The sequence below is a fragment of the Bidens hawaiensis genome, unplaced genomic scaffold, assembly GCF_021521415.1.
Source record: "Bidens hawaiensis isolate Kalapana, Puna unplaced genomic scaffold, B.hawaiensis_p1.1 tig00039021_1, whole genome shotgun sequence".
Classification (NCBI taxonomy): Eukaryota; Viridiplantae; Streptophyta; class Magnoliopsida; order Asterales; family Asteraceae; genus Bidens; species Bidens hawaiensis.
The window spans coordinates 131,890-148,373 of NW_027496855.1; the positions used below are offsets into that span (position 1 = coordinate 131,890).

The window sequence follows — 16,484 nt, forward strand, 5'->3', positions numbered from 1 at the left end:
ATCCCATTATTCTTGGGTTTGTAATCAACACTTTTCACACGGTCCTCGTAGGCTTTTAATCGACCTATCACTTCTTCATACTTTATGGTTTTCAAGTCAATAACCTGTTCTAATGAGGCAACACCATTTATAAAACGCTTAGGCATGCTTGCAAAAAACTTTCTTACTAGCCTTTGCTCATCGAGTGGAGAACTGAGCGAGGCAAACTTTGAGGCTACACCGGATAGTCTCCCGGAAAAGTCGTCTATAGACTCGGTATCTTTCATCTTCGTTCCTTCTAATTCGGTTATTAGGGTATGTAGACGTGCTTCTACAACCCTCTCCTCTCTAACATACCAGACTTTAATGGCATTCCAAATCTCTTTAGCCATCTCGTATTGGGCAACTTGCATGATTTGATCTTCCATTATGGATTGAAAGAAAAGAGAAATGGCGACACCATTCTTCTTCTTGTCCGTACTTCCCGGCTCAATAACATCCTATATTCCGCGGTACCGGAACACCGCTTTGATCCGGACAGCCCACATGGTGTAACTCGTTTTGGTTAGCATCGGACATTGTAGAGAAGTAGTGGTCTGATTACTCGACTGGCTTGTCATGGTTCGTCTGCGACAATAGGTTTGCCGGAATCTTAAATCGATCTGGAAAACTAAATATATGCCAATAACAATATAGCCGTCAAACAAACCAACTTGTGACTTGAAAGCAAAAACAAAACTTGTGTTTTGCTTTTTCTGTAAAAAGCTATGTCCACGAACCTAATGAAAAACCTTATTATCTTTGAGACCAAGTTTTTTCTTCAAAAAAACCACCCTTTGACTTTCATGACTTCTTTATACTTTCACACCCAAGCAAAATCAACACCCTATTACTTCTTTGCTTTCCGCCAACAGACAAAAATCACTAACGTTGATTTTGTGCAGGTAGGTCACTGGAAATCTAGGCTTTGGCGTTGTATTCCGATCGTTGGATTAACCTTTACAACCCAACAGATCTCTGTTGTTCTTCCTATCACTTCCGTCGGACAGGAAAGAACCGTTGTAATCTTTCGGTCACGAATACCTCTCGTAAAACACGAATCCTACTGTGACAAAACCAAACCGATCCATGTAGAACCCACCGATTCGTAAACTCGCCGCTGCCGGAACTTAACTTACCGTTGATCTTGACAGAAAATAATGAACTCGTGTTTTTCTTTAAACCGAGCTTAATACCAATTGAAGTTTGGTAACCAGAATTGAAAACACAAATGATATTTAGATTTACAATACATAAACTCTTTATGATATAACCCACAAGCTCGGGTATATATACTAATTTAGATTTGAAAACCCAACTAGACTAGAATACAAAAACCATAATCATATTCAAATACTTATTGGTAAAAACAAATCTAAATAATAATTAATAAATAAATTCCTTGTTGTCCAAGTCATTGGCTCGACTTATTCACCAAGTAATTTATTTCATGTAAACCAAGTCACGTGCTCAACTTGATAAATAAGACACCAATTCATCATAGGCTCGATGGGTCGGTCCAACCCACCTCATTGACTTGAGGACGGGAATTGATTCCAACATGGGCGGTTATGCAAACAATTGAATGTTGTGTTTTGGAGTTTAAAAATGAAAGAAAAGAGAGAAGTGAAATAAGAAGATGAAAGGGAAAGATCTAGCTAGCTACTGGGTCATCGAGATCGAAGGACATGAAAAGTAAAAGATTTTGTGTTAAGAATAAGTTCTTTCAATCTCTCCAATTTAAAATAAAGAAAATAAACATCAATTTTCTTTCAATTTTTTTTTTCTTGGCTTTCTTTTAATTCCTTTCATTCTCTCGTTAAATTAGAGTCTGAAAAGAGACTAGAGTTGCAACCTTCTAGAGTTTATTACAAAGTTCCCAACTTCATATATGAAATAAAACAAACAAGCTTATTATACTAATAGGTTAGCATGGAGGTGTGATTCAAAACTGATGTTTAAATAAAAATCTAAGATTGATTCTCAGCCCTTCGATGATAAATATATAGTGGAGTTTAAATCTTACTGTCCGATAATAACCAATATTAAAGTTACTTTTTACTCACATGTTGCTCCTCATCTTCCTCTGAAGTATGACGGTTCCAGACGGTTCCCTTCAATCTCTCCCACTTCCTCTGAAGGTGTTTCAAAGAGGCTGGCAGCAAGGGCTTCCATGGAAGAATCTACTCTCTTGTGTCAGTCAGTATTTTTCTAAATCATTAAAATAATCTCTTTTTTTTATTTTGACATCACTTTCATGTATGTATGTTTCTGTATGTGTACATAGAACCTACTTTCAGTATTGATGGATTTCTATATTTGCGGTGGTTTGAACGTGTTTTTGATAGGATGATGTTGGTCATGTGAAGTTTTTACAGATAATTATAGTCGTAAGCTTCTAACTGAGAACTATGGGCATGTTACTTATTACTTAGTATTGGTAATAAATATGCATTAACCTTAACAATTTAAATTGTGTTCTTTCAAGTTACATTTGAAAAGAAAAAACTGTTTTGAGATGGTATGTATAGAAATATGTACCTTATTATGCAATCGTTGTTATATCTATAACACCCTATAGTTATTTTCCAAGCCAGCTTTCCCTCATGGTTCACTGTAGTTAGTAACATGCCTGTGCATTTGGACACACCACAGTGCTTTTCTACAGATATGTATTCTATGGATCTTAGTATTGCTGAGAAACCTGAGGATGATAAGGTATGCATATTTTCCTGTGTTCTTTTTGGTACGTGTGTGTGTTTATGTATGTATGAACTAATAAGATAAACAGATTACCCTGGCACTGGAAACCCTTAAAGGAGTATTGACTCATTGGGCAGTATAAGAGAAAGCATAAACCATGGTCCCAACCTTTGGTGAATGGGGAAATGCCACCTGGCAAGGATATTTCTGGTAGAAGTATTGCACAGGCTATTGGTTCTTGATTTTATAATTGTGTTCTTATACTAAACATTATTCAAGGGTATAAGTTGATAGATTATGGGTTTCAATGTTTCAATATATCAAATGTTTGAAGCATGTCATTCTTATTATGTTGAGATATGTTTTGTATTAGTATAAGCCAATTTTGCAGGTCCATAATGGTGCGAGTGAGGTTGAAGCAACAAAGATTGCAAGCTCCGTGGCATCTTTAGAATAGTGGTATATTCTAACTTAAGCTTTAAAAATTTATAATTTAAAAGGATTGTTCCTAAATTTTTCTTGTATTAATAGTTGCCAAATGTGGTAATTAGTGTAAGGGGGTGTTTGTTTTTTCTTCAAACATCTTCAAGGGAGCTAATGTCTGCACGCGCGCAGACATTACCCTTGAAGACTGTTTGTTTTTTTTCTTAAAACAGATCTTAAGTTATCTTCTTTCATCTTAAAAGAAAAGCAAAGAAATCTTGCTTAAAACATCTTCGCAAAAAAATCATACTCTTATCCCTTTGAAGCCACCCTCTCATCCACTCCTCCCACCACCGTCCGCCACCACCACCCACCGTACGCCACCACCACCATCCCCCACTACCACCGTCCACCACCATCCACCGCCACTACCCACCGTCCGCCGCCACTACCAGCATCCACCACCACTACCCATCGTCCGCCACCACCACCACCACCACCATCCATCACAGCCACCACCAATCACCACCGTCCACCACCCACCACAACCGTTCATCACCACCACCACCCACTGTCGGACGCCATCACCGTCAACTACCACCGTCCACCACCCACCAAAACCGTCCATTACCACCACCCACTGTCCACCACCACCATCCATCGCCACTACCCACCGTCCGCCGCCACAATTTTATTATTATATTTTCTATGTAACTTGAATAAATGACTTCTATCTTGTGAGATAAGTTTGACAGTTATGCAGACAGTATCAGCTTATAAAAACAAACAGTCTTATATTTTCAGCTTGCAGATCTTCAGACCACATCTTCAGTTGCAGACATGAAAACAGATGAAATCAGCTTGCAGACAGTTTATGTCTGCAAAAACAAACAGCACCTAAGTAGTTAAGCTGAAGCAGCAAAGATTGCACCCAGGTACATGCATATTTTATGAACTTAAGGTATAAAAATCATGGTGTAATCCACATGTGTATATTTAGTTTCGGTGGATTATCAGAATGACAAGATACATTGCATCTGTCCAAAGTAAGGCTTGCAAAACGGGTGGGTCGGTTCGGGATGGGTGACGGCCCAACATAAGTCCAGGTGAAAGTTTATTCAGGTCTAAACAGATTCATGTGAAAACGAGTTTGGGTCAATGTGGATCGTTTAAAAAATAATCATCGATTTGACTGGGTAACCTCAAAAAAGAACGTTTAATTTGGCCCCGTCAAAATAAATAAAACATAAACTTGGCCTGTCAAAACGGCCTGTTTTAAATATATCTCAATTTGGTCCGGTCAAATTGGGTCGGTTTAGAAAAATACTATTTGAGCTGGTCAAAAATAAGCTAACAGTTGCTGAAACTAATTTCAATTTGATGTTATTAAATATTTTGGTATAATATTTTTATGAACATTTTAATATTGATTTAATATATTTTCTTTACACTCGACTGTATGGAGCAATAAAGTTATGTGTACACTGGTGGTGGCTTCTAGGCAGCAGGTGGAGGTGATGCTGCCAATTGCGTTAGTGGAGGGCAGCAGCGATGGTCGTGCCAACAGAGGCAGTGCTAGTGGTGCCGACTGCCAAGTTGTGTTTGTGTTCGAAGATTTGCAATAATGGTTAGTAGTTTTGTTATTATTTTAACAGAATAAAATCTTTATTTACATATCTAAATTTTGTTTCAAATACCATTGAATTGGTAAACTCCAATAAAAACTTTGACTTTTGCTTGATTTGACTTTTTTTGCTTTAGGAGGCTAATATCTTTCAGAGTTTTATAAGGAAAGCCCCAATTTTTTTTTAAGTTTTTATTGGTTATTTTGGTTTAATTGACTAACCGGATTGAATTAAGCTAGGTAATGGGATCAATTTTTTGTTTGATTAACAAGTGAAAAAAGGTTCTTACTTTAAAAGTCAAATTTAACCCGTTAATGGGTCAATATTTTGTTTCATTAACGCGTAAATAAAGTTTTTTCTAACGAGTCAAGTTTAAACCGGTAACGAGTCAACTTTTGTTTCATCAACGGGTAAAAGAATGGTTTTTATTAATGGGTCAAACTACGGGTCAACTTTTATATTAAATTAACGGATAAAAAAGGTTTAACTAACTGATCAAATTTAACAAGTAACGGTCAACTTTTATGTTCATTAATGGGTAAAAAAAAGTTTTTGTTATCGGGTCAAATTTAACCGGATTATGGGTCAACTTTTTGTTTCAATAACGGGTAAAAAAAGATTTTTCTTGTCGGGCCAATTTTAACCCTCCACAAGGGTCAAATTTTTATTTATTATCGGGTAAAAAATGTTTTTATCTGCTCAAATTTTACCAGTTATCTTCTTTCTTTGTCCTTATCCTTGGCATTTATACAGCATCAAATCTTTGAGTATTTAAGGAAAAGTAATGCTTGATCGATCATTCAACAGCCAAACAAATAACATGTAGAAAGAACACTCACTAATTGGTATATAATGTGCAGACATCCATTCTAATCCAGATTGCTTGTGTATGAGTTGATTGACAACGGAAATTTGGGACAACGGTTGCATGGAGATGTCGGACATATCAGCCTTTTAACATGGGACATTCGAATGAGGATTGCTACCACGAATGTAAAAGGGTATGCTTGTAATATTCATTTTCATTTCTCTTTCAAGGGCAATTGTTGAACCCTTTGATTTTTTATCTGAAATCATTTGTAAGTCTCCCGACTTTATTTTTGAATGATTAAATCTCTTTTGTTACTTTTTAAAAAAGTTAGGTTTTGACCATGAAGAATAATATCAAGGGACTTGTATTCAAGTTCAAAGAAAGTCCATATGGTTTTTCAATGATTGCCCTATCAAGAATTGTTTTATAATATAAACTTTACCAACAAAGTGTCTCATTTGTTATTTGCATATGGTTTGATTGCATTTGCTTGGCAGATTTGCATGAAGGATTGGAACCAAAAGTTATCCACCGTAATGTTAATCAAGGGATATTCTCCTAGATAGAAATGGAAGGCACGTATCTTTATTCTAGACTTGCTAAGTTATTAGGACCTGGAAAAAGCCATGTCACCACACGAGTAATGGGCACGTTCGGGTTAGCATCTTCACAAATCATATTCTAAAATAATTCTTTTTCACTAAATACCATCAGTTTACATTACTTTTATTCTGTTTTTGTCGGTGTACTTTTTTGTTTGTACATTTGATTCACAAAAGGTCATTAACAACTTAAATTTATCAATGGTTTTGTTTTTGTGTTATAGGCATCTTGTCCGTCCAGAGACATGTCAGCATTCTGTGTGGGCAAGAATGTTAAGTAAAATGGCTTTAGTTAATTAGTTCTCAAGCGTGTATGATTATCAAGTTTTGTTTGCTCATTCTCGCTTAAATGATTATAGGCATGAAAAATGCTTTATAAGTTAAAAAAAATTATCATTGAAAGAGTATATTTTAAGAAGAGTGAGATATTTTATAAGTGAAATTATTTGGTTACTTTTTCTGTTATATGTTAACAAAGCACCAAAATATTGAACATGATAGTTTTAGAAGAGCATGTTGATATGGAGTGGATAAAAAAAAAGAGAAATTTGTAACCAAACGTCCAAACATTCACAATTTAGAGCATTATATTTGATTTGTTGTTTATGGGTGTAAAGTCATGAATCAATTTTTAATTTCTTATTCATCTAAGAGGCCTAAGAAAAAGATGTTTCTAGCTCTCTTTGTGGAGGGTAAAGAAGCTGGTGATTCAAAGTTATTTCATTTTATATAATTAATGATATTTAACATTAAAGTTCTTATTTACTTTAAATGTTGCATGTGTTTTAGCTAGAAGAATACACCCAATTGCATGTGCGGATAAGACGTTCATACTTTTGCTCATGAAAGTAGAATTCATCAAGATGGAAAGTTAAACATAATATTTAAAATATCTTTTGAAAATATTGAAATGAGTCTAATGAATTTGATCTTAGACTTGAAATGTTAGATTCATATTAAATGTTCATAGAAAATTACATGAATGCTTTTTATTGCTTTATGTTACTTTCAATAAAATTGTTTATTTTTTACTCAAAGGAGTTGTACTTTTATCTTAAATATATATTATTTTATATTTTAATTTTGAATGTAAAGAAAGTTATGTTATTATGGCATTAAACTTTCCGGTTACCGGATTGGCATAAAACTAGAGTTGGTTACTGTTCCTTATGACCTCAGTATTTCATCCATATTTGTATATATGCTCATTATTGTTACTGGATTAATGTATCCGTCACATTTCCGCATTGATGTTACCGTCCACCGGACGGGAAAAGTACTAGTTGAATAAGCCCCCGTAAAGTGGATTCATAAACCATATTTTTAAAAGAGTAAAGTGTCATTTTCGTCCTTGTGGTTTGGCAAATAATGCGAATTTGGTCCAAAAAGTTTTTTTTTTGCATATGGACCCTCCACGTTTCCCAATTCTTGCAAATTACATCCAAATCACTAACTCCGTTAAATTGAATCGTTAACTCAGGGGTAGACATGTACTTTCACTCTTTCTTTATTACATGAGTACAGTGCCAAAATCGTCCATGAAATTTGGTTACATTTGCTAATTTCGTCCAAAAATATTTTTTTCGCAATTGACCCTTGATGTTTCCCAACCGTTGCCAATTTCCTCCAATTTGTTAACTCGGTCTAAATTTAACGTTAACTCAGGGGTGTTACTGTCCTGTTACATATTTGTTTACATTGTTATTATTATTACGCTGAGCTAAACCCCCCTTATATGACTAAAAGTAAAGAAGAATAAACAAACGGGTAATATATTGGATTCAAACATAGGAATCGTGAAATGTTATATATGTCATCAAACAAACACATATCTACAATAATGTAAACAAACATGTAAAAGGACAGCAACACCCATAAGTTGACGTTGAATTTAGACCGAGTTAACAATTTGAACGAAATTGGCAACGGTTGGGAAAAATTGAGGGTCTACTTGCGAAAAAAATATTTTTGGACGAAATTCGCAAATATGATCAAACCTCAGGACGATTTTGGCACTTTACTCATATAAAAAAGAAATAGTGAAAAGACATGTCTATCCCTGACTTAATGATTAAATTTAACAAGGTTAGTGATTTGGATGTAATTGGCAATAATTGAGAAATGTGGAGGGTCCATATGTAAAAAATAAACTTTTTGGACTAAATTCGCATTATTTGCCAAACCATAAGGACGAAAATGGCACTTTACTCTTTTTAAAATCATATATATTTAACAGAAATTCATAGATTACATTTGAAATCTACACTCGAATGGATATTTGAAAACCAAATTCGAACGCTTAATAGTAATACCTAGGCACTTGTGTCTACAATAGTGCATATGAAGACGATAAGGGAAATATTAACGTCTATGGGAGTAACCGATGTTGGAATTAATTGGATCGAGCAACACGAACAACACCGATATTTTGTAAGAACTGCTCACGACTCTTTCAATATTATTAAGAATGAAAACCACACAAAAATACAATAACCCTAAACCATCTATTTATACTAAAACCTTAACTTGCTCACCAAGAAACCTAATTAGACTCAAACTAGGAAACCAAATAAATAAACAAAAATAACCAATCTTATTCCTAATTAATAAACTAAACCGACTCAAACTAAAACTCTTTAAACTTTAAACCTTTATCAAGATTAATCCTTCATTCACCACCTTAATCTTGATATGGACTCGTTACTCTTCAAAATAGTGTTGGATCTAAATCTTCACGAACCAAATTAGTAGCTTCTTCTTTCGATTTTGGTCCGGGACACTCATATGCAAAATGACCATATTCAAGACAATTATAGCATCTGATATGAGCTTTACCTAGACCCATACCTTTCTCCTTCTGATTTTCATTTGGTTGGAACGGACCACCTATTTCTCGTCCAACACCACGTCCTCTACCTCGGCCACGTCCATGGTTGCTTTTCCCTCGTCCACAACATTCACAAGCATCCTCTTCTTTATTTGAACTTTCCTGTTCATCAGTTTTAGTAAGCAACAACTTACTTTGTCTGCTATCACCCGTCTCATCTTACTCTCTGATTCGTTCCTCATAGGCCTTCAACCTGCCTATTGCTTCTTCGAATGACATGGTGTCCAGATCTGAATATTGCTCAATAGAAGCAACAATCTGAAGATACTTCTTTAGCACTGAATCTAAAAGCTTTCGCACTAACACTTCATCTTTGAGAGTTGAACCAAGACTAGTAAATCTTGAAACAAATCCGCCTAACTTTCCAGCAAACTCTTCAATCGTATTTGTCTCCTTCATTCGTAGTTGCTCAAATTCTCTTCTTAAACTCGCTAAACGTGCCCTTTGGACCCTGTCAGCACCAAGAAACCTTACACGTAAAGCTTCCCATATGTCTTTCGCACTTCGGTTCCTAGCAACTTGAAGGAGTATATCCTCTGGTAAAGCTTGATAGATAATCGCCCTTGCAATCTTGTTCTTTTTTTCATCAATGGCTCCATCGGTTACTGGCTTAATTGTCTCCCACAACCCTTGTGCATCCAAAACTGACTCCATTAGAATTGTCCAAGTGTTGTAGTTCGTTGTTGTCAACCTTGGTACTTGAAACGAGGTGGTGTTGTTTTCTTGAACCGGGCCATTCCCCGCATTGTTTGGATTATTAGCCATTCTTTTCTTCAAATCTTCTTAACGCCACACAGATCGTCCTCTTTGATCGCTCACACAGATACAATCACAGCGAATCGCATAGATTTACGCTGCTTCTCCTTTCAACGAATCACACAGATTAACGTTTTCTCTTTTTTCAACGAATATCGAGCAACACAAACAACATCGATATTTTGTAAGAACTCCTCATGAATCTTTCAATATTATTAAGAATGAAAACCACACAAAAATACAATAACCCTAAACCATCTATTTATACTAAAACCTTAACTTGCTCACCAAGAAACCTAATTAGACTCAAACTAGGAAACCAAATAAATAAATAAAAATAACCAATCTTATTCCTAATTAATAAACTAAACCGACTCAAACTAAAACTCTTTAAACTTTAAACCTTTATCAAGATTAATCCCGATGCATTCCATTTGCTATCCACAAATAGTGAAATTAACAAAGATTATTTTGTTTGTAACTAAAAAAAATCTCACTTTCCTTTTTTTGTAACTTAATTATTTAGCTCAACCGAACTAGACAATTAACCGATTGCTTGACTGACCATAAATGATTGACAAAAATATATGTTTTTGGAGTTGGTGTGTGACAAAACTATGAGTTGGTGTGTGACAAAACTATTAGCTAAACCAAACCAACAAAACCACTCAATAAACCAGTGGTTTGGTTAAACTGATACCGATTAACCAATAACCAAACCAATACGTAGCTTTAGCACCCCTTCCCATGTAAGTGGTTCTACATATGTGGGAGGTGGTCAAATACTGTTCAGAACTGCCAATAGAGGAGCCTCGGTACAAATCAGAGGTGGACCCACGTATTAGGAATCAGGTCACATGGCCCCATTGAACTTTGAAATTATAACAGAGAAACATACTATATATTCGTTGTTCTATCGTTTAGTGAAGCTTACAAGATAGTTGTATCGATTCGATGGCAAATGCTTAAAGATGATTTTGCTTCAATGAAACACATTATATATTCGTTGTTCTATCTTTTATCGAAGTTAAGAAATTAGTTGTACCGATTTAATGACAAATGCTGAAAGATGTTTTTGCTTCAATGAAGCATTTAATATAAATCCTCGTAATCGAATGGATGGTGATTATTTGAAAAGTTTATGCATTTGTTGTATTGGAAAAGACTTTCCTGTCAATGTTTTGATCAAAGACATAACAAATCGTGTTCAAAATGGAAACATGTAAATAATAGATATTTGTAATGCTTTTTTTTTTTCATTTATAATGAGAACGTAATTTTATTATGTTTTTATATTATTGTATTTTTCTAAAAATTATAACAGTTGTTAATTGTTTGTAAAAAAATCTAACCATAGTAAAAAGATGATGCCATAAGTAGAAAATCCCCGATGCATTGCTTGGCAAATACTTTTATTTGATAAAAAAAAGTTTATAATTATCAAATGGGGTGCAAATGATCCTTCAATTGTGGCCTAGTGATAGAAGAGTTAGGTTTTCCAATGAAACTCAAGTTCAATTCTCACTTACGTCACTTTGGAAGGATTTGAGCTAGACCTTGTGCAAAGGTTGTATGTTTGAACCCCGAGCCCACCTAGGTTTTCGTCTCACCGTGTTATGCAAAAACTGTTGCTCTTGTGATGACACAACAACTGTCAACTGTCAGCCGGCGGTATGGTTTCTCAGGAGAACACCTAAGCCAAACTCTGAAAATTAGTGTGAGCCCGGTTAAGACAACATAGTCTGGCCAGAGTGGGGCAATGAGACTCTCTAATTTGAAGAGTTACAAGAAAATCGCCGTTTAAAAAAAAAACGGGGTGCAAACGAGCTTAGCCGCTCACAAGCTATTCGAGCTCGAATCGATAAGAACCTCAAAACAAGTTTAGATTTTTTAAGCTCGAGCCTAGTCTGAGTCTCAAATAAAGCTTGCTTAGTTATCAAGCCTGAGCTTAGCCTTGTATGAGAAGCTTGTTTAGGCTCTAGAGTGTTAACGAGCCTTGCGTGTTATTAAGTTTTACCTCTTTTAGATTTCTATGTGTTATTTTTATATTACCAGCCAAGCTTTGGCTCTATTAAGATACTACGTACACGTGCTTTATCCGAACTTAGACTCATTTAAATTCCAAACGAATATCAGGCTCAAGAAAAGATGTTTGATTTCCAAAGAGAAACCCTTGCCCAAATAGCCGATTGGGCTTAATGGGCTGGCGTTTACGCTTTACATCCTACTAAAACCCTAGCAGAACATCTCCTTTATATCATCACCCTCTTGCCTACGTTTATTCATCAACCAACCAAACCCACATATTCGGATCTCATTTTCTTCATCGTTTTAATCTTTCCTTTGGTTTCATTTAATTGCTTTAATGTTTTCAACTTTTGCTCAATGAAGATTGATTTTGCTTTAACCACACTGAAGAGAAGAAGCCAATGGGTTATGAACTTAATTGGATTTAGCCTAAAAGTCCTGACTCCATCGCAAAGTGGATTCTTAACTTTTTGCTAAAATCCAGTTCAAGATCATTAACCCATCAAGCTTCTGATGTGGAAAACCCTGGCCTTTGTCTGAGAGCAAATGTTTTTGTTGTTGGCCGGTGATGATAACAGTAAAGGCTTGTTTCTCAGAAACATTCGCAGTGGCCGCCTAAGATCTTTCGCCTTTCGCCGGGCTTGAGAGATTCTGCTGTTTAACCTTCCTTGGATGTCTGAGGCTTGCTTTTTTTGTTCTTATGTTTGATTATTTAAATATTGTTTTTTAACGTTGATGATGATAATCCAAAGGCTTGTTTCTCAGAGACATTCGCAGTGGCCGACTAAGAACTTTCGCCTTCGCTAGGCTTGAGAGTTTATGCTGCCTTTTCCTTCCTTGGATGTCTGAAAAACATTTTACCTATGTTTTTTTGTTTTGACAATTGCTGTTTTGCAGTCTATATTTTTCAAATGAATCGTTTAATTGATTTATATTACACTTTATCGTTACATCATACAGTTATAAATAGTTTTAAGTATGGTAGTTAGGACGTTTTTAGAAGTGGTGCTAGATTCTACCGTCTATTCATTTGTGAGGTGGGAAGGTATTATTGTTAAAAAAAGCTTAACAAGTTAAGAATTTTGAGTTTTATTGATTGACATGCACAAACTTGTTTTTATTTTCATTAGGAGCAACGCGTGTCTGTAACAGGCAATTACACTAATGTTCATTCACTTTAATTCCAGTGGCCTGTACCTGCTGGGTTATTTAATCCATTAGTTAGGTGGAGTCAGTGGCAATGGAGATGATGTATCACGTGTTCCTGCTTGGTGCAGTCACTCATGGATACTAATGAAGATGTGAATAACCTTTTCGGTATTTTATGAGAGCTTTGTAACTTTACATTCTTCAGACGATTTGAAATGTAGTAAACCGTTTTTGAAAGCATGCTATTTTGCCTCTTGGAATTAAACATTAGAATCTAGCACATCTTTTGAATATTTTTTAACCGCAAGCAATTGATGATCTATCAAATTTTGTGTTTCTCCTTTACTGGGAATGGGCAATATATTTTGTGGTGGTGGTTTAAGTATTAAATAACAGCCTTCACAGCCGCATCTCTTTACACTAAAAATATTTATTTTTTTCTTCTGCTTAATTAAATAATCTTTTATATATTTATGATAACAGTTTTCTTACCTCCAAATAAAAAAATAACAGTTTGTATCATGTAATTTTATAAGATGTGCTTAAAATGCTCAAGCTCTCCATTGAGCGTGCTGCCGCTGCTACATCAATCTACCATTGGAAACTTTTCAAATGCCATTGTTTTATTTATTGTTTTGTTCTTGTTTTAATTAAAAAATATTGTTAATTTAAATAAAAACCTATAAGTTCGTAAGCCAATGCAGTAAATGTTTGTCACTTTTGAATAATAAAACATAGTGCAAGAATAAAATAGGGTACGCAACAATCAACTCCAAACAAACTTTTCTATTCTTCAGTCATCTGGTCCGCATAAAAATTTCAAGTCTTGTTTCGAACTTTTTCGTATCACTTGTGTCTTTTTCCTTGCTTTTACGGTCTCTGCAAATCCTATTTATTTTTCGTTACACGACTGTGATGAAACAGTGCCGATGCTATTGCCAACAGGTTTTCTGATTATAACTTTGGTTTATGTTAGTGTTATTGACGTTCTTGTTATGCAACTGTTGATGGAATGTTCAAATATGTGGCTTTTTCATCAAAAGCTCGAATGAAACTTATTAAAAAAACGGCACGTGACATCTTTTCTTACATTTGTTTTGTAGTTGCACTTTTGGGCAAGAGCTTGCTGGTTGTGTGTTGGGTGTATTGTGCTATTTGTGGATTGCTTTTTAAAGAGAAAAAATTGTAAATTCTAACACATTCTTGTGGATATCTCTTCAATATTTTGTAAATTTTCTAATATTTTCAAATTATTGGATCAATTATTTAATTAATGATGATGATAATCCAAAAGGCTTGTTTCTCAGAGACATTCGCAGTGGCCGACTAAGAACTTTCGTCTTCGTCAGGATTGAGAGTTTATGCTGTTTTTCCTTTCTTGGATGCCTGATACATTTTTATGTTTTTTCGTTTTGACAATCGTTGTTGCCAACGGGTTTTCTGATTATTAGTTTGGTTTTTGTTGGTGGTTTTTGGCGTTGTTATGATGTAATTGTTGATGGCTTGTTTTGTTCAATAAAAGCTCGAATGAAACTAGTTAAAAATTATATTTGGAACAACCTTAGCAGAATTGTATCATTTTGATAACTGGGTTGAAATTGAAACTATGCTTGGGTCAGGTCATTTGCTTGGCTCGTTGGCTCGTTCACCTTCAAAGTCTTGTTATATTTCGAGCCAAGCTCAAAACCACCTTGGCTTGACTTGGTTCAACTCGTGAACAACCTTGGTATTTGTTGACGGTGTGTGCCTTCTTTCCTCACATTTGTTTTGTAGTTGCACATTCGGACAAGAGCTTGCCAGTTGTGCTTTGGGTGTATTGCGTATTTTGTGGATTGTTTTTAAAGGTAAAAATTTTGTAAATGTTAACACATGCTTGCAGATATCTCTCAAATTATTGTAAATTTTCTAATATTTTCAAATTATTGGATTAATTAATAATTAATATTTGTTGATGATGATAATCCAAAGCTGTTTCTCAGAGACATTCGCAGTGGCCGACTAAGAACTTTCCGCCTTCGCCAGGATTGAGAGTTTATGCTGCTTTTCCTTCCTTGAATGTCTGATACATTTTACTTGTGTTTTTTGTTTTGACAATTGTTGTTGCCAACGGGTTTTCTGATTATAAGTTTGGTTTTTGTTCGTGGTTATTGGCGTTGTCGTGATGTAACTATTGGTAGCTTGTTTTGTTCAATAAAAGCTTGAATGAAACTAGTTAAAAACTATATTTGGATCAACCTTAGCAGAATTGTATTATTTTGGTAACTGGGTTGAAATTGAACTATGCTTGGGTCAGGTCATTGCTTGGCTCGTTGGCTCGTTCACCTTCAAAGTCTTGTTATATTTCGAGCAAAGCTCAAAACCACCTTTGCTTGACTTGGGTTCAACTCGTGAACAACCTTGGTATTTGTTGACGGTGTGTGCCTTCTTTCCTCATATTTGTTTTGTAGTTGCACATTCGGGCTAGAGCTTGCAAGTTGTGCGCCGGTGTATTGTGTAGTTTGTGGATTGTTTTTAAAGGTAAAAATTTTGTAAATGCTAACACATGCTTGCAGATATCTCTCAAATTATTGTAAATTTTCTAATATTTTTTAAATTATTGGATTAATTAATAATTAATATTTGTTGATGATGATAATCCAAAGGCTTGTTTCTCAGAGACATTCGCAGTGGCCGACTAAGAACTTTCACCTTCGCCAGGCTTGAGAGTTTATGCTGCTTTTCCTTCCTTAGATGTCTGATACTTTTTACTTGTGTTTTTTGTTTTGACAATTGTTGTTGCCAACGGGTTTTCAGATTATAAGTTTGGTTTTTGTTAGTGGTTATTAGCGTTGTCGTGATGTAACTGTTGATGGCTTGTTCAAAAAGTATATGGCTTGTTCAATAAAACTTGAATGAAACTAGTTAAAAAACTATATTTGGACCAACCTTAGCAGAATTGTATCATTTTGGTAACCGAGTTGAAATTGAACTATGCTTGGGTCAGGTCATGCTCGGTTCGTTGGCTCGTTCAATTTCAAAGTCTTGTTATATTTCGAGCCAAGTTCAAAACCACCGTGGCTTGACTTGGGTTCAACTCGTGAACAAACTTGGAATTTATTGCACATTTGGGCAAGAGCTTGCCAGTTGTGCGTTGGGTATATTGTGCATTTTGTGGATTGTTTTTAAAGGAAAAAATTTGTAAATGCTAACACATGCTTGCGGATACCTCTCAATATTTTATAAAATTTTTAATATTTTCAAATTATTTGATTAATTAATAATTAATATTTGTTGATGATGATAATCCAAAGGTTTGTTTCTCATAAACATTTGCAGAAGTGGTGCTAGATTCTATCATTTATTCATTGGTGAGGTGGGAAGGTATTGTTATTAAAAAGGGATTTAGTTTCATGTTAACATTTTAAGAATGTTAAGTATTATAAGTTTGACATGTACAAAGTTGTTTTAATTATCATTAGGTTCTATGAGTGACTGCACTAGAC

General features: G+C 35.0%; 5 non-coding genes across 5 annotated transcripts; all 5 read left to right on the forward strand.

Moving 5' to 3' along the window:
- The first annotated feature begins 12,413 nt into the window (after window positions 1-12,413).
- LOC143590846 (small nucleolar RNA SNORD14) lies at window positions 12,414-12,537 on the forward strand. Its single transcript, XR_013145559.1, has one exon. It is a non-coding gene; the product is annotated as a small nucleolar RNA SNORD14 (small nucleolar RNA).
- Window positions 12,538-12,583: 46 nt separating this feature from the next.
- On the forward strand, window positions 12,584-12,706 carry LOC143590847 (small nucleolar RNA SNORD14). Its single transcript, XR_013145560.1, has one exon. It is a non-coding gene; the product is annotated as a small nucleolar RNA SNORD14 (small nucleolar RNA).
- A 1,570-nt stretch (window positions 12,707-14,276) lies between these two features.
- On the forward strand, window positions 14,277-14,396 carry LOC143590851 (small nucleolar RNA SNORD14). The gene has a single exon (XR_013145563.1). It is a non-coding gene; the product is annotated as a small nucleolar RNA SNORD14 (small nucleolar RNA).
- A 552-nt stretch (window positions 14,397-14,948) lies between these two features.
- Window positions 14,949-15,069, forward strand: LOC143590849 (small nucleolar RNA SNORD14). Its single transcript, XR_013145562.1, has one exon. It is a non-coding gene; the product is annotated as a small nucleolar RNA SNORD14 (small nucleolar RNA).
- Window positions 15,070-15,622: 553 nt separating this feature from the next.
- Window positions 15,623-15,744, forward strand: LOC143590848 (small nucleolar RNA SNORD14). Its single transcript, XR_013145561.1, has one exon. It is a non-coding gene; the product is annotated as a small nucleolar RNA SNORD14 (small nucleolar RNA).
- The last annotated feature ends 740 nt before the right edge of the window (window positions 15,745-16,484 follow it).